This window comes from Cupressus sempervirens, chromosome 10 (assembly GCF_028749045.1).
Source record: "Cupressus sempervirens isolate cs-2001-9-10 chromosome 10, ASM2874904v1, whole genome shotgun sequence".
Taxonomy (NCBI): Eukaryota; Viridiplantae; Streptophyta; class Pinopsida; order Cupressales; family Cupressaceae; genus Cupressus; species Cupressus sempervirens.
The window spans coordinates 12,273,684-12,293,604 of NC_143127.1; the positions used below are offsets into that span (position 1 = coordinate 12,273,684).

At 33.8% G+C, this 19,921-nt stretch overlaps 1 long non-coding RNA gene across 1 annotated transcript; it reads right to left on the bottom strand.

The window, feature by feature from the left end:
* Positions 1-7,445: 7,445 nt before the first annotated feature.
* On the bottom strand, positions 7,446-8,651 carry LOC149532316 (uncharacterized). Its single transcript, XR_016357771.1, has 2 exons — positions 7,936-8,651; positions 7,446-7,762 (listed from the first exon to the last, which is right to left on the bottom strand). It is a non-coding gene; the product is annotated as an uncharacterized LOC149532316 (long non-coding RNA).
* Positions 8,652-19,921: the final 11,270 nt, after the last annotated feature.

The following is a 19,921-nucleotide window of genomic DNA, read 5'->3' on the forward strand; positions in this document are numbered from 1 at the left end:
ATATTCTCATGGGGAATAACACTACCCTACCAATCTATGGGAAAGGTTCCGTTGGCATTCAGGATGGTGTATTCAATGATGTATTGTATGTTCCATCTTTGTCTGTAAACCTTCTATCAATTTCTCAGATTATACGTAGTGGATCAAGGAAGACAGTTGAGTTCACTGTAGATTCAGTCTTCATTTGGGATCGTGCAACAAGATGCCTTATTGCTACATGGATAGTTGATCATACCACCAATCTCTACACTTTCTCACACTTTGGTCCTCCATCTCTATTATTAGAGCACAACTCTTCTCTTTTGCGAGAACATCATGTGGTGCAGTCAGGATACTTGAATCTTTGTATTGTTCCTGAGATCACTACTTTTACTCCCACACCACATCCAGTTGAGGTATTTTCTCTTCAACATGATTCTTCTTCAGCTCTACCTGAACCTCCAGCTCCATTCATCGAGCCTCCAGGTGCACTCATTGTAGATTCTATAGAGGACATTCATCTCCTCTCTCATGATAATGCCAACACACTTGCCTTAGGGATTCCCTTTCACAATCCTCATGTTTTCTCCTTTAAGTATCCATTAGGCCTTCCAGTTTCACCTCTCATTTAGGGGTTTCCTTGTTTTGTGCCTATGTTTCTTCCACATTGGAATTTCATTGGTTCGATCATTTCTACAGGGGCTCCATCATTTTGGCAGGGCTTTGGTGTCTCTTCTCTCTCTCATGGGGGGTGGCTGGTTGTACTTATGGTTTTGAGAGAGTCTCTTGAACCACTTCTAGTCTATGTTTAGGATTACGGAAGTTTTCCTTGGGGGGTCTTTTTGAGGCCTTCCTTCCTTAATGTTTTTATAACATGTTTGTACTTATCTCTCTTTTTTGGGGAGGGTTTTTCCCATGAGCTTTTCCCTCTTTCCCCATTTTCAAAGGTTGCATTTCTTTGCATTTGTACATGGGTACCTAACATGGCCTCGTTGCCTGGACCCATTATGCATTTCATTATAGCTTTTGTGAGCTTAAGTGCATTCCCCTAAGTTGCACTTAATGGGGGGTGTTAGATTAAATACTTATTATTTACTCTTTACTTAAGTTTACTTAGGATAAATGCATTCATTTATTAGTTTTCATCTAGGAGTTAGCATACTTTTACGTATTGACTTGTTGACAACATAGGAGTTTGTTCCTAACTTGTTATACTTATCCTCTCGTCTACGTGGAGGATAATCCACCTTTTGTGGACATATGCTTAGTTTTCATACTTATCTCCTAGTGCTTTCTAGCTCATTCTAGAAGCTTTCTAGAGGCCTTTAGTGTATTTGCATATCATATTGTACATCAATTTTCATTTTATCTGAGAATACAATTTTCTTATTTTCAGACCAAACCCTTACCTCTTCTTGTCTTTTTCTTCTCTGTGACAGGTTTTCTACATGCACGTGATTCAAGGGCTTGTGGATTTGATTTGCATATTTTCTCAAATTCTACAAGATGCCCTCTTTCATGGGTATTCTCAAGAATAATGTTTTATAGAAGTGTTACACTTTTTGTACACACACTTTTATGTTCAAAATTTCCTCCTTGGTAAAGACACATGAAAAATCAATAGACCTATATTACATGAAATCAATGAATATATAGGAAAATTAGGTGAAAACTTGAACAATGCCATGTGGGGTTACTTAAAGTATTTTCAAGAAAGAATGCACATAAGATATAGAATTCCCTTACATATTGTAGAGAAGTACAAGGACACCATTTGTTTCTTAGTCTACACTAACACTTGAAAAATTCAAGTGGTAGAACCCAAGACCTCATGGATACCTACAATGGGCTATGAAATTGATGAACATCTATCAACCCTAAACATAGACAACTTTTTGTAATTACTAGTTGATAATAAAGCAAAAATATTTGGTACATTTAAGGAAGCTTATGAGAGAATCACCTTAGAACTCAAAAATCCTAAAATAGAAAGAAAGGCAAGGAAGATCTAAGTAAATTGGAAGAGAAGCATAGAACTAGTGAAGGTAGTAATTCCACTAACAAAGATAAGAAAACTATTCTAGATGCATATGCAAAGAGAAAAGGGAAGAAAGTAGAAACACAAACCAAAAACCCAACATTACTAGCAATAGAAAAAATTATAGTGGAAGAGATTGACGAAGGTAAATCTATTGATCCCAAATCAGCTAAGGTATCACCACCATTGAAAACAAAAACATATGAAAGAGGAAAACTAGAGGACAGATCAAGGCGTCACCTAGCAACAAGAAGAAGACAAAAGGCAGACAACTTTTTGTAATTACTAGTTGATAGTAAAGCAAAAAGATTTGGCACATTTGAGGAATCTTATGAGAGAATCACCTTAGAACTCAAAAATCCCAGAATAGAAAGAAAGGCAAGGAAGATCTAAGTAAATTGGAATAGAAGCATGGAACTAGTGAAGGTAGTAATTCCACTACCACAAATAAGAAAACTATTCTAGTTGGATATGCAAAGATAAAATGGAAAAAAATAGAAACACAAACCAAAAGCCCACAATTACCAACAATTGAAGAAATTATAGTGGAAGAGATTGATGAAGGTAAATCCATTGATCCCAAACCAGCTAAGGTATCACCACCGTTGAAAACAAAAACACATGAAAAGAGGAAAACTAGAGGATAGATCAAGGCATCACCTAGCAAGAAGAAGAAGACAAAATAAAATAGTAAGAAAATAGATTCAGAGATGGAGACAATAGACATTGGAAATCTGGTAAATTCAAATTCAATATACTATAGATTGCTAGTGAATTTGCCAAGGTAATAAGGGAGCATGAATTATCACAAATCGTATTATTATGGATAACCAAAAGACTCAGTGCACTCTAATATCTTGTAAACCTTCTTAAATATGTTTACTAGTGAACTTAATTTCAAAAAGTTATGTAAAATGGAAACAATATAATCTATTCTTGTTATATAATTACTATAAGATCAATATATCTAATAATTTATACTAATTAATTTAATATACATAATACATAGATAAATAATTAACTTATAATTAAACAATAATTTATACAATCTAAACATATTAATAAAATGGAAGGTCATCCATCACAATAATAGATTCCTTACTTGTCCTTTTCTAACTCTCTTAATAAAGAAAAATAATATGAGAAAGACAAAAGATACTTCTCCCTAATATAAGGGATGATTAGTACTATAGAGCTCATTTCAAATGTGATGTCATGGATGACACAAAATTAGTAATGAGTGCACTCAAATGTCATATCAAATTTCCTAAACATGTCTACTAGGGGAGAGGACCTACTAGTTGAGCACCTTAACTCGACGCTTGTCAAAATTCTATGTGGAGATTTTTATTCACTTCCAATTTCTTATTGTCTCTTGTTAAGTCCTACAACTAAGGTTTGAAAAGTAAATTTAGAAGTTGAATATTTATTTCACTTGTTTAAATCTTTGAAATTACAATAGGATTCATGGGTAGTTGTAAAAATTTGGTTGGATGCTTTGTTCTTTCAATTTTCATCGTGGTTATGGAATTCGGTTGGATATATGGTTTTCTATGAAAGTTTTTGAAAAAGTTTTTTGAAATTATTTTAAAGACATACAACTTTGTTTAAAGTAGCTTGAGTTTGAATGATATTTTGAAAGGGTTTTTATTGAACAATCTGTGAGATATTGGGCTTATGTTGTATGGAGTAATTTCTTGACTCTATTATATACATGTGGGCATAAAATGCATACACAATTATACAGAGAAATTTATAGTGATATGCATACTTTGTGATTACACGTGGGTTCTTGAATCTCAAACTAAATGAGATACTCAAGAAATGATATATACATAAATATAGATAATACTTTGTGCACTTATTTTTAGAGATGGAATGTGATTTTTTTGTCAGTGATATGTTGTTTTATCGCCAATGAGGAACTTTCATTTGCTAGTGAGATCTATTAGCCAATGATGGTATGCAAACAATGAATCTTTTGATTAAGCCAATGAGACATTTTATGAGTAGTTTTTCATCACTATGAGGGTTTTTTGCTCATGAAAAACACTATGTTATGTTTCTTCTATGAACTTTGTAGTTCTCATGTTGTCATACAATTTCATTTATCTACTTCATAATATTTGATAATGTAGATATAGATATCCATATTTGAAATAAATTGAATGCTCAATTAGTTGTTTAGAGAAGTGTTGATTAAGCATAAGGAGATATCTATCAACTTTCTTATTATCTTTTTAAAAAAAACTCCCTAAGAGGAGGAATGATTGGTAGTATAGGGCCTATCCCAAATTGCTTTGCATGGTTGACCTAAAAAAAATGAACACTTTCTAGTGGACTTAGTCTCATAATGCATTCTCTAAAATGGGAAAAACCTCTCAAACATGTTTATTAATGTAACTAATCTTAAATTTTTATTCTTGTTTGCATTTTGGGAAAAATACTAATACATGTGGGGATTGTGTATAATTTGAGATGTGGATTAAATATCAATGATTTTGGGTTGGCTGAGTGAATAACTTTAGCTAGGCCAAAATGTTGTCTACCTAAACAACCAACCTTGTCATTTCAATAATTTTTTCAAACAAGGTGATGTTTACCTCTCCTAGCTTCATGCTAGGTGATCTATAGGAAGAAACAAGTTATTTTCACGATTTTGGTCAAGTCTTTTAATACAAAATGCATCCAATTTGACATGTGGATTAAATGCATGTAATTTCAGTACAAATAAATGCATTTTTTAACTAGGATAAAAACTAGTCAATGAGACAGCTTATCTTGTCATGTTTTTCTATGTATTTCTATCATTTTCCTATCCTAACTGATGTTGACCTCCCTCAACTTTTCCAAGCCCTCTTACTCAATGAGTTGTACCAAGAGACATACAACTGTCAAGATTTGTACCAAGACACATCAAACTTTCAAGATTTTTGTGAAGCCTTTCACTCCTGATCACATCTAATTTGAAATGTAGTTCAAATATATCCAATTGTCTACATAAATGACTAAAACATGGATTAAATAAATGTAAAAGTTTACTGTAAGTGAATAATTTTCACTGTCCATAACCAAAAACGTAATCTGATACAACTAGATAACCTTACCATTTTTTGTCTTCAGCATTTCAATTCTTTCTTAAAGTGATGATGAACTCACTCAACCACTCAGCAGTCCTCTCAATGGACACAGTACCATGACACAGCTGTCAACACTTTGAGAAAGCCCTCCGATGGATATTTCTTATTGTGAACGTTAAAAATATATATAAAGAGGATATAACGTATACATTTAAAAAGGGTAGGCAAAAGTTAGTTCATCATGGGGACAATCTTCCTGTGGATGATGCAACGGCTTCTCGCTTTTCCTGGTTGGAGGGCCTCAAACCAGGACTTTTTCGTTTGTCTTGGGCCCCTCTTCAATGGCAGACAAATTCATTTGCCCCACCCTTCACAATGAGTCAAAACAGTAGGTACTCAAATTTCGCCAGCGCTTAAATAAGCAACGGGAATGGTTGAAATTGCAAAATCTTGTGGGGACGTTCAGCCAAATCGAAAGGACGAAGGCGCATCAAATCAGGCAATGGCTAAAGGGTAAATTATTTTGTTTACCCTGCCTATGCCTTATTCTTTTAAATTTTTTTACATAAGTAGAAAAGTTATAGGTGAATTTTAATAATTATAAAATAATTTGTATTATTGTAAATTTTAAATTTTATAAATAAAATATTTTAAGAATTTTTTTAATATATTAGTTAAAATAGAAGATGAAATTAAATCTTATATAGCAAATTTACACTATTATCAAAACAATAATTTGACATGTTATTAAAATAAACTAATACTATAACTTATTATATTTTAATATTTTAAAAAATCTTTAATTTATAATAATAATAAAAATTTATTTAATTTAAGAAGCGTTTAAAACTTGTTTGTATTATTTTATCATCTCAATTTTATTTCTTACATTTGATTTTGTTTCATAGTAGTGATACCATTGTACTAATGTAAAATTTTTCACATCAAATTAAAAAATTTTAAAAAATAAGGCATATGCAGGGTAAACAAAATAGTTTACCCTTTAGCCATTGCCATCAAATCATACCAAATTTGAAGATTTAATTTAGCGACGCACGGATTTGCTCTGTTCCTGGAAGAAACTGTCTGGCTGAGATAAACACCTACGCATTTAAATTTTACTGCAAATTCATGACTGGGGACTGTTAGATTTGGGGGAATGAGCGAGGGAGGCATTTTCATTTTCACTGTAGCAGCGAAGAGAAGGACAGCACATCTCATGAGCATGAATTTAATCCGATGGACCCCTGAAAATGACTGCCTAACAACTGTTCTACCTAAGCCCACTTCTTTCCCACTACTTATGCACGATCCCCCTTTTCATTCAGTCATTCGCAATTTCTAATCTAAATCTAATTACCTAGGGTTCGTTAGCAAGGTAAGGTACTTACTTTGCCAATGGGGAAGAGGAAGAGATATGACGGGCATAGAGGAGGAGCTGTACTTACATGTTGCAGAATTGTGTCCCCTCACTCTGTCCGAGGGTTTGTCCGCTGGCAAATGGGAATAATTTGCAAGAATTGTTGTGGATTTGATGTGTAACGCTGGTGCTATCCTGCCTGAGCTTGTGGAAAAATGAAGGCCACCAATCTGGGCGTATCATCTCCCATGCCTGTGATGTAGCAGGGATGGGGGCTGACATCTTGACCTTGCAAGACCCAGAGGGTGGTGCGGCTAATCTGCGATTCGTGCGATATCTGGATCTTCACTATCGCCGTTTCCTCCGCTGCAGAAAGAGTCTATCCCTTCTGAGCTTCAACAAAATGATTTGGAATCTTTTTGCTTCTCGTCAATTGCGCTGCGATCTCCGCTTCCAGTGCAATTTTCTACATTTATTTATTTCCTCTGTCTGAATTTCGGCAATAATAAAATTGAATTTTCTTATTTCAAATCTGTCTGAGAGACTGATAGATGCTAATCTTTATTGTTTGATCTTAAAAGTTTTACGCTTATCGCGTGCCTTCAATTTGATTTGTCACTGCTTTTATTCGAACAGAATGTGCAATTTCATTAGCGGTTGCGTATTTGAAGTGCCTTGCACAATAAAATCTGATTTGATTCTTACTTCTCAAAATCTTTCTAAAAGACTAACAGATGTCAATGTTTAATGTTTAATGTTTAATGTTCATCGTGTGCCTTCGATTTGATTTGCAACTGCTTTATTCGAACAGAATGTGCAAAATAACCTGCAATTTCATGCCTGTCCTATGGAATTTTCATTTCACGGTTGCATATTTGAAGCGCCTTGCACAAATAAATCTGAATTCCATGCCTGTCCTATGGAATTTTCATTTCACGGTTGCATATTTGAAGCGCCTTGCACAAAATAAATCTGAATTCCATGCCTGTCCTGTGAAATCCTGTGAAAGTTTCATTTACGTTTGCATATTTGAAGTGCCCTACACTATGATATCAGATTCTTTCTTTGCAAAATGTGCCAAATACTGTACAATTTCATGCCTATGGAATTTTCATTGAAACGGTTGCAAATTTGACGTGCCTTACGTAGCACAATAAAATAAAATCTGATTCTTTCTTCTCGAAGTCTTTGAAAAAGACGGACAGTGTCAATCTCAATGTTTTTTATGTTCATCTCGTGCCTTCAAATTGTCTCACAAATGTGATCTACAATTTGGAGAACTTCATCCAAACAGATCCATCAATCCTATTGATGCAACATATATACGATTTATCAGCATAGAACTTTTAAGCTGAACTTTTAAAACATTGAGGATGAAAATTACACATTTTTATCAAACAAACACAAATGAATCTGACTAATTTAAAATGATAAAACATTTGGAAAAGACGATAAATTACATCACATCTCATTTTTACCATTATAAAAGCTGGATTTCTACAATTACAGAGCTGACTGCAAGTACCGCAACGCATCTGTTTACAATTACATTTGCAGATTGGTTGGGAGAATTTTTTATTCATCTTTGTAACGACGAACTCCTTGTTTTAACCAGAGGATAAAATGAGCTATTTGAAACTAAAAATTAGGTGAAAATAAAAACAAAATAATATAAGTGAATGTCTGACCTGATTTGAATAATAATCAGCCAATATTATAAATCTTTACTAGAAATTTACCCGTAGAAAATAAAGTCAAGACTTCTATTTGCGAAGAAAATCTTCATAATTCTGTCTGGAGTGTTATTGACGGCCCCAATACCTTTTAGTTTTAATTAACGCCACAGACTGTAAAATTCGAGTTTTACACTGTAAATGATGGTACGCTGTGAAACTACCCCGTTTTATTTTCTATTTATGTTGTACTTCTTCGTCGTTTGCATATGAATTGATCATTTCACCGCTGTACCATGCTCATTCTATCTCTCTCATTAGTTGCAATAATATGCTTCATTGTTCATTAATTGCAGCTTTATGAGGACTGCATTTGTATTGGAAGAAAGTAGACATGGAGGGAGGGACAAGTCACGAACAAGAGGAAGTTGTCAATAATTGTAACTTCTGCACATCTCTATAATTAAGTGGGGTCTTTGTCTTGATTCAATACAAAATTAAAAAAATTATAGTGGGATTTAGATAAAAGGCTATTCATTGGTGTTTTATGTGGATTTTGTTTTCTTACATCTGTTGAGACCACCACCTCTTTTCTATTTTCCTAGTGTCTTTTTCTTTTTTTTCAGCTTTGTATGATTATTTGTTTCTTGTCTAGATTTTTAAGTCTCTTAAGTTGCTAACTCTTGTGGACTTTATTTAAAACATTCATTCATTTTCACACCTAAGGACTATTACATGGTACACTTGAACTATTGGTATTTTGTTGTGTTCCTACTTATCAATAGGCAAGCTTAAGGGGATTTTTGATGTATGGTTCATTAGGCACAAAACTTGGTGAAGGTTTTGTGAATGTGGTTGGAAACAAAGTGAGTTTGATCACAAAGGAAACTTTGTAGTTAAGTGTGTTCGAGTTGGAGTAGTACTAAGATGGGTGACCTCACAAGAAGTTTAGGTTGTTGATCTTAGGATAGAAATATCACAATTTGACTTGTGAAAAATGTAGCTTACTTGTCAACTGTCAATCTTAAGGGGATTTTTTATGAATGTTTCATGAGGCACAACACTTGTTAAAGGTTTTGCAAATGAGCTTTCAAGCAGAGCGAGGTTAACCATGAAGGAAACTCTATAGTTAAGTGTGTACCATCTTAAATTGGACGCACTCCATTTAATGAAGGTTAGCACCTATTTAATGCGAGATCACCAATCTTCCTTTTTCTTTAATCTCTTCTTCCTTTTTTCATCATTTCTCTTAGGTGGAATTGGGGTAAAACCTAATAGATCCTTTTTAAAGCTCCTATTTTCATGGTGTTAAACTTGAGGTAGGATCTATTTTTCTTAGTTCCCCCCTTTGTTCATCTATCCACTTGAACTCTACTTTTCACACCGAATTGACTATATCTTGGACTCTATGTCTGATTTTGGGGATCTAAGACGTATTTTGGGATCTCGAAGGGAGGTTCTAGGCCTTGGTAATCAAGGCCGCAGTCAAGGCTGCAATGCACCCTTGATTGGGCATTATTTTGGGTCCTTTGCTTGGATCCCATGTCCAGTTAGTTTTGGGGTGCAAACTTCTAGGTAGGTTGGCCTGTGAGAGTAAGCTATTATGAGCCCTTTATAAACCTTTTCATTTCCTTATTTTTACATCTCATCTTCAAGTGTTCAAGCATTTTTCAAGAATTTAAGGCATTCAAACAATCTGTCCATTGAAGATCAAGGATTCATGCATTTAAGCTATTGAAGGAGTTTATGCAAGATCGAGTGTTTCAACATTCAAGATCTCCCTTCATACATTCAAGATCCTTTGTTACATCTTCTACATCCATCCTCTTAAGATCTGCATTCATCTACATGCATTTCTAAGGTAGATTTCAAGCGCATTCAATCATGAAGTTTTTGATATCACTTTGATTTCCTTTCTCGGGTTTGAAGTTGAGTCAAACCTATTACATTTGCATACTTAACCACATTCAAAATTTAAGAGCATATTCATAGATTTAAATTGCTTCACGTTAGATCTATCACTACTACTTGCTAGCATTCTATTTCAATTATTTCAATTTAAGGTTAACTTCCAAATTGGATTTTGATTGAGGCAACCACCTCCCCCCCAAACAACCAACAAATAAATCTTGTCTTGCAAGTTTTGGATCTTCAATTAACAAACATGTTGCATATTCATATACCCATTTTGTCATTTATCAACATTGTGAAATTAAAATTAGCATCACACACCTTTCATAAGGGGCATACTATACCCCTAATGCTCTATTGCGCCCCAAAAGATTCAAATCCTTGTACGATTTTTGGGTTTTGTCTATAGCACAATTTTCAATCTAGATCACGAGATCAACCCTTTTGAAGGTCATTTGGCAACTTGTTTCTAGGTTTGTATCTCACAAGGTATTTTATCTTCCTCTCTTTCATTTCTATATACTTCATCATTTTGTCATATCCTTTTTCTTAAACCCTCTTGAGGTGGAAGTGGGAGAGAAATAAATTTGAGTTATTCATTCCTTTTGCATTAGGGTGTGCATTGGCACTTCCTTTTGTATCTGTCTAACCTAATACAAGGAGTGGATCTTGGTCTTCACCTTCTAAATGTGTTAAGGTGGTTGATTCCATTTTACCCCTACACATTTTGGTCAACTCCACAAGATCAACTCTTCCTTTTGTGGTGTTAGATTTGTCTCCTTTGTTAAAATTTGGAGTTAGATTACTTTTTGGTGTATCTAGATCTACTTTGTATGCTATTGTTTGCATCAGTAGTATTTAGATCTCCTTTTGCATTGTTTGCATGTATTTGTATTTTGAAAATACAAAAATAAAATTGCATTTAATTCATTTTTAGATTGTATTATCTTTCACTAGGGCCGTTATATTTCTTTTCAAGTTTGATTCATGATAATCATGATGTTTGATTTCATGCCTATGATGAAAACTTAGTTTTTCCTTTCATTTATTCTCATTCCCCTTAAAAGGGTGATCATTTCAAAGATGTTGTTGATCAACCTTTAGTGATTCATGATGTTCCTACCTTTGATAGTGATACTATTGTTAGAATATATAGTCCACCAATATAACTGAGGGGAGGGGGGGGGGGGGGGGGGGAGGCGGTGGTTGGGGGTGAATCAGTTATTCAACTAATATCACAATTATCAACCTTATTAAACTTTAACCATATGAGTAATATAATAAAAAACCACAACAAGATACTCATACACAATAACATTAAATATGTTAACTAGGGAAACCCTTGATCAGAGGGAAAAGCTTGGTGGGGATGGTACTCACAAGATGATGTACTAATATAAATATGCCTTGTTAGAGGATGGACCCTACTAGGAGTCTATAAAAAAATTTAATACATATCAGTCCCTGTTAGGAGATTTTGAATCTCTTGTACATAAGTTGTACCTGATTTACAAAGAGCAATTTAGAGACAAAGTGCTTGGAAAGCAGTTTCTAATGTTTTTATTATATCTTTCATTTGAGATGCAATAAAGAGGTGCACAGATAGATAGTAATAGAGGATAGTTAGATGATGATGTCAACAAATGCACAAGCCCTAATATCGCACATGTGAAGTTTTGTATAGACTTTGAGTTGACAATGCTATTGTAATTGTAATTAATTAATTATCTTATTATAATTAATTAGAAAATCCTCAAGGATGACTCAAGGAATTATTTTGAAGATATGGTATAAAGGAAAGATATTTTCTTTGTTTGTAAAAAATGTATGAAGTATTGTATGAAGTGTAGCTTGCGAAAAGGAGCACAATGTTTACTGAATGTGAGTAAGTAATGGACAAGGGATTATTGGATGTGATATTTGTAATCTAGTTACAAGATTAGGAGTAGTAGAGGTCTGGTTGATAGGACAAGGGAAGGAAGTACTATTCATTTCTATTATTCTACAAGGAATAATATAGAGATCATTTGGATAATGGGTTCATAGGTCTTAACCTTGAAGATGTTTGGGCAATGGGTCTAGTTGTCTTCTACAACTCTTAATAGGATCGACACAACTCCTAACAAGGTTGGAATCTCCTAATCTTTGACTTGCGTGTTGTGCATTAAACCACTTATCAGGACACTGTACCAAGTATGTCCATGGTCGTGCATCACCAAACAAGCAAAACCTTGTTTGTACAACTATGATCTCTCTCTGTTACTTTGCCAATCATCACAGAGAATACAACATGTCAATACTCTCCAATGCTTAGGATGATCCCCTAATGTAGTATCATCAGTGTTCATGCTAATAATATCCCCCTATGGGATTGATGGTAACATAGATGAAAAATATCTAAGTTTCACAAATACCAAAACAATACTCTATTGTTGCTATTGTTGTACTCATCTTCTCAAATCCTCTTCATCAATCAAATATGAAATCCTCTAGAATAATTCACTTTTCTTCTTCTTCTTTAGGATTGACAATAGTTGTTTTTCGGTAAAAAAATGGAAATACATATCTCCCCAATAGAGATATTTCTCCTTCTTTACATGAATCTTTCTAAATCTCCTTAATAACTATCTCTTAGGGTGCATATCTCCCTTATTCATACTTAGGAGATGTTTTTCATGCATATTCTCTCCCCCATTAACATTAATGACAAAAGTTCTCATTATCTCAATTTATTGCTCCAAGTCTTCAACTAGCTCAAGTGTCTAAAGACATTGTTCAAGACCAAATACCAAGAGACCTCATTGACTCATCTCATCATAGGTACTCCCCCATATGGGAAGCATCAAAATTCAATCTAGTCTAACTATAGTGCTCTATACCACTAGACTAATGCACTTGTTGCATCATCTACTCAAAAGTAGGAAGAGACATCACCCAAGCATACCTCTCAAATACTCAAATGTATCTTTAGGAAAAGTTTCCATAAAGATCTCTACAATTAGATATTTAGTACTCATATACTCTAATTTGATCTCCTTTTCTGTTGCTTTCTATCTCAACAAATGATACTTAATAGATATATGCTTAGTCTTAGAAAGCAATACCTGATTCTTAGACATACTAACTGTACTTGTGTTATCATTGTAAATAATAATAGGTTTTGCAAACTCGATTCTAATATCATTCATCATTTTTTTCATCCATATCACTTGATTACTATTATTAGCTACTACAACATAATTTGTCTCAATTTTACTCTAAGAAATAAAATCTTGTTTCTTTCTTAGTGAAGAAAATATCTTCCTCCAAGGAAAAATTCTTCACCACTGGTGTTGTTTCTATCATCCATATTGCCTACCCAATCCACATCAATATATGCACATAGAGTGAAATTTCTTGATCTATCATACCAAATTCCATAGTCAGATGTTCCTTTCAAGCATCTGAATATCCTCTTTATTGTTCCATAATGATACTCCTTAGGAACAGCTTGAAATTTGGCTACAATCTCAACTATATTTTATATATCTAGTCTAGTGTGAGTCAGATATTGTAAACCTCCAATCATGGATCTATACTTCTTTTTCTCAACTGTAGGTGTCTCATCTTTGCTAGATATCTTATGACCAATTATCATAGGTGTAACAACATGCTTACAACTTTCCAATCCAAATCTCTTCAAAAAGTCTTTCAAATACTTATTTTGTGAAATGAAAATACTATCACTATTTTGTACAATTTGCAATTCTAGAAAAGACTTCATTCCTCCTATCATGCTCATTTCAAACTCATTCTTTATTTCTTTAGAAAACTTATCAATTGCTTCATCATTACATCAAAACATGATGTCATCAAAAAATATTACTATTATCAACAAACCATTCTCAATTTCTTTCAAATACAAGTTACTATCTATCATACCTTTAGCAAATCCAAGTTTTACCAAATAGTTGTCCAACCTTGCATACTAGGATCTAGGTGCTTGCTTCAAACCATATAGAGCTTTCTTTAGTCTACATACCATGTCTTTTTCTTTTTTTAGAGGGAAACCTTTAGGATGTTCAATATATACTTCTTCTTCAAGTTCTCCATTCAAGAAGATTGATTTAACATCCATCTAATATACCTTGAACTTCTTACTTGCTGCATAAGCCAAGAATATTCTTACTACTTCCATTCTGGCTATAGGTGCATATGTCTCCTCATTGTCTATGCTTCTTGTTGTGAATATCCCTTGCATACAAGTCTAGCCATGTTCCTCACAACTTTGCCTTTCTCATTCATCTTGTTTCTAAATACCCATTTGGTTCTTATCACATTCTTATCTTTAGGTCTAGGAACTAACTCCCATGTTTCTGTTAGCATGAATGCTAATGATACTACATTGAGGGAGTATCCTAAGCATTGGAGATTATTGATATGTTGAATTCATGACTCCATTTTTCATTGATGTCAACATAGCAGTAATTCTATAAAGATTGGAAGAACATTAATTAGAGATCTTATTATGTGCAAAAGCTAAGGAGTTTTTAGATGATGTACAGTCTAGGACATGTTCTTGAGGTTGTCTTGATGACGTGGTTAAGAGGATTAAGTCTAAGTCAATGGTATAGAAGTTACACTTGATTTACTAGAAGCAATGCAAAAATAGTCACTATCTTTCATCTGAGATGTAATGAAGAGATGTGCAATCACACAGTGATAGAGGAAAGTCGTATAATGATGCCAACATGTGCACAAGATGTGGTTTTGCATGTGTGAAGTTTTGTATAGATTGTGAGCCAACTGTGTTGTTGTAATTGTAAATTAATTAATTGTCTTATTTGGAAAAGCCTCAAGGATGACTCAAGAAATTATTATGAAGATAAGGCATATAGGAAAATTGTTTTCCTTATTTGTAATGTATCTTGATTTAGAGGATCAAGTGGAATGCAAAGTATTAGTGCATAGTGTGAGAAGGAGCAGAGTGCTTGTTGAATGTGTGTAAGAAATCCAAGGGATCATTAGATGCATAGTATGAGACTTGGTTACAAGATCTAAAGGAGAAAAAATTTGATTGACAAGACAAAGAAAAAGGAAGGGATTACATTTCAGTTCTATTACTCTTTAAGGAATAATATAGAGATCATTTGGATAGTGGGTTCTTTGATCTTAACCTTGAAGTTGTTTGTGTAGTGGGTCCAGTTGTCTTCCACAACTCCTAATAGGGATTCAAAGTCTCCTAATAGAGACTCATATGTACTAAATGTTGTAATAGACTCCTAACAAGGTCTCTCCTCTAATAAGGAATATTTATATTAGTACATCATCTTGTGGGTACCATCCCCACTAGGGTTTTCCCTCTGATCAAGGGTTTCCTTAGTTAACATATCTAGTGTAAATTAGGTATGAGTATCTTGTTGTGGCTTTAATTTATATTACTCACAGGGTTAAGTTTATTTAAGATTAATGGTTGGGATGATAGTTGGATAACTGACTCACCCCCCTCCTCTCAATTATATCAGTGGATTATATATTCTAATAATTGGTATCAAAGCATCAAGTCCTTGAAGATAAGGTTTAACAACTTTTGGAGATGGATGTTGAATATATTCAGGAAGGATAGTCCAAGATTTGATGGGGCCAACTATGATAGTTGGAAGGAGAAGATGAAGACTCTATTGTGCATGTGTCTTGGCTATTGGATCTTGACAAAGAGTGAGAAGACAATTGTGGATGAAGACAAGCTTGAGGAATGCAATGAAGCAGAAAGAGATCTATTCATGTGTAACATTAGAGCTAGAGAAGCCCTATTGTCAGCTATTCCAGAGAAGGAATACAATCAGGTAAAGACATTTCAAACTTCTAATGAAATTTGGAAAGCATTAGAAGTTACTTTTGAAGGTGATGATAATGCAAAAATAATGAGATTACAAAATTAGATTTGTGCATTTCAAGATGCTATAATTATGAAAGATCAATCAATAAGAAGTTATTTAGGTAGAATATCAGAAATTATTGTAGGAATCTAGTCTCTTAGTGGAACTAAAGAATATGATGACTTTATATGGAAGATCTTGAAAAGTTTAACACCACCATTCAAGAAAATAGCTTTGACGATTCAACTAGTTATGCCTTGCACCAAATATTTTACAAAGGAAACATTGCTTGGAAGATTAGAATTTATAGAAGCAGAAATGAGGTAGTCTGGAGAATTAGCTAGAGCTGAGAAAACTTTCAATGCTCTAAACATTTGACCTAATCTGTCAAGAAGTGCAAGCAAGAGGAGGCTTTGCTAGTAGTAGTAGATCTGAAGAAGATAAGAAGATTGAAGAAAGAATAGCCCTTCTGGTAAGAAGAGAGAAATATGGTAAGAAAATCTTTAAATATTGGACTTTGATGAATATGGTCATTATGCATCTAAATGTCCTAAAAGGGAGAAAAAAAATTAGAGGAAAATATAAGCCTAGAAGAGATAAGGATAGAATTTTTTTTTATGCTAATGAAGACAAATAATCTAATGAAAGAGAATAGAGTGAAAGTGATGATGAATTAGGATTTATGGCTATCAAGGAGGATGATCTTGATAGAGAAATAAGAGAAGAGAGAGCTCTAGTTACCCAAGTTGAGAAGAAATCAAATTAGATAATTGATAGTGGATGTTAACATCACATGACTAGTGGTATGAACAAATTTGTTAAGTTTAAAAATCATGATGGAGGTATTGTTAGAGTTGATAACAATGCAACCTATCATATTAAAGGGACTAGATACATTACTCTTTAATGGTAAAACTAACACTGATGATGTTTACTTTGTTGATGGTTTGAAACATAATTTGTTAAGTGTTGGATAGTTGGTAGACAAGGGATATCGGTTGCAGTTCATTGAAAATACTTGCATTATCAAAGACAAATATGGTAAGCTAATTGGTACTGGAACCAAATCCAGAGGTAATGTATTTCAATTTATTCCTACTGAAATAACATGTTTGGTTGCAAAGGTTGAAAATACTTGGTTATGGCATAGAAGGTTCTGTCATATAAACTTTGATAATATTGTGAAAGTTAGCAGTACATTTGTAGTAAGAGATCTGCCTAAGATTATTAAGCCTACTATTTTTATCTGCAAGGAATGTATTTTGTCTAATCAAAGGAAAGTGTCTTTTCCTAGAAAGAAATTCTCTACAATAGAGAAATTGGAGATTGTTCACACAGATATGAGTGGTCCTGCAAGAACTAGAGGATTCTATGGAGAAAGGTACTTTATGATTTTTGTAGACGATTTCACTAGGATGATGTGGTTAACATTTCTTAAAAAGAAGTCTCAAGCCTTTGAGAAATTTAAGATATTTAAGAATAGATCTGAAAATGAATTTGGTATCAAGATTAAATGTTTGAGATCAGACAGAGGAGTAGAATTCACCTCTAGAGAGTTCAACATGTTCTGTGAAGAGAATGGAATCAAAAGACAATTATCTTCACCTAGAACACTATTAGAAACAATAGTCCACCAAGATAACTAAGGGTGGGGGGGTGAATCAATTATCCAATAATTAAAACATTTATATTCTTTAAACAATCTTAACCATTCAACCAAAGTAAACAACAACCATACAAAGATGCACATAGATAGTTACACCAGCTATGTTGACTAGGGAAACCCTTGATCAGAGGAAAAACCTCGATGGGAATGATGCCCACAAGATGATGTACTAATATAAATATTCCTTGTTAGAGGATGGTCCCTATTATGAGTCTATTACAACATTTAGTACAATGAGCCCCTATTAGGAGACTTTGAATCTCTATTAGGAGATTTCAACTCTATTAGGAGTTGTGCTAACCCTGTTAGGAGTTGTGGTATAATGTATGCAAGAAGAGCCCATTACCCAAACATGCAATTTCAACTACAAGAAGAGCTCAGTGCTCAAACAAGTAATCTACTAGTATCTTCTTCTTCCCTCTGTGCTTTCCTCTATGTTGTCAACTAGACCAATCACTATTAGTTTTTGTGGACCAAGTCATGAACCTCGGATCCAAATACCAAACCTTAGATCACTCAGAAAAATCTTGGCAATGAAGTTTGCTTCAATTCTACACTACTCTGCTCAAAATTGCATTCCACACTCTCTACTGCTTACCAAACATTCTATTGAGAATTGTGTCTCAACCTTGCAAGCACTTTTTCTAGAAAACTCTATAATTTTTTAAGAAAATTTTAGAATTTGTTTGTGGTAGTTTTCCACATGTTTATGAGTTGGAAAAAGGTGTACGAGTTGTTAAAAATGTGTATAGTCTCTAGAAAAATGAAGAAGGGCTATTTTTAGAGTGTAAACAACTCATTATATGACTTTTATGGGGGTCTAAACTAGAGGATAAAATTATGGACAAAAATGACATTCTTGGAGTTATAAATTACAAGTGGGTAACATGTGGCATGGTTGTTTTTCCCATGATTTTGGCCCATGAGTTTGTAAAACCACAAATGGTTTCCAAGTAGAAAATCACTATAAAAGGAGGGCTTGGGGAGGTGTTTGAATCATCAAGTTCAGTTTGAAAGACTGGTGCTACAAGGAGTATCTCTCTAAGTCTAAGTTTAAGTTTGAGTTGTGGTGATGCACTTCTATGTTGTAGGATTGCAAAGATGGCAAGCACATCAAAGAGGATTGATGTAAAGAATTTTTCTGGCACAAACATTTAAATGTGGAAGCTGAAGATGGAAGATCTATTGATTGATTAGGATCTATGAGATGTAGTCAATTAAAAGAAGCTAAGGCCCACAGATCCAACTTCAACCACAGAGTATGATGTGAGAGACAAAAAAACTAAAAGTCTCATTAAATTACAAGTGGGTAACATGTGGCATGGTTTTTTTGCCCATGGTTTTGTAAAACCACAAATGGTTTCCAAGTGGAAAATCACTATAAAAGGAGAACTTGGGGAGGTGTTTGAATCATTGAGTTTAGTTTGCAAGACTAGTGCTAGAAGGAGTATCTCTCTGAGTCTGATTTTGAGTTCGAGTTGTGGTGATGTGCTCCTGTAAGAACTTGCATTGGAAGTGTATTGTAATCTTCTAGATTTGAGAATACATTGTGCAAGTTTTGGAGGGTGGGGTTTTTCTCCTAGAAGGGTTTCCCTATGGTAACCATTGTGTTATGAGTTCATTTTTATTTTGATTATGTTATTATACATTTATTTGAGATCTCTACAATAGTTAGTTGATTTGCATAATTGTCCTCTCAAAGATTAATTTAGGAAGCGATTTTGCACATCTTAGCTTCCTTACACATTCACAATTCACATCTTCAATATCCACACATGTCATGATAAAGAAAAATGTCCTTCCTTTATAGTGAGTCCATAAAATAATTCCCCGAGTCAAGTGCTAGTCCTTCTCAATTAATTATTATATGACCACATAAGAACATGTTACACTTAGTGATAACCTTAATCTTCTACCTTGTAACTTGAATAACTTTCTATACATACATTATTATGACAAGCAAGCTCAGCCATGTCATCCTCAATATTTCTTCTTCATGTCTGCAACCTCAATCCTCAAGTTATCAACTCTACTAAGAGATATAACAAGTTTACCAGAACATGCCTCTGTAAACTCTATCTCAAAATAGACATCACCAAAACTTACATAACTTCTTCTAGACTTCTCCTTTCTACTTATGACATTAACTGCATATATCAGATATTCAAAAGTATCTCTCATAACTTTGGGTAGTTATCATGTTCAACTAGATGTCCATACTAACTTGATCTTTTCGTTGTTCTTCTATTAGATACCACATAAGACATCAAACATACTATGTTGACATCAATGACAAAATCAGTCATGAATGTAACATATTATCATCAAACCAATCTTCCAACAATCTCTCCAATCT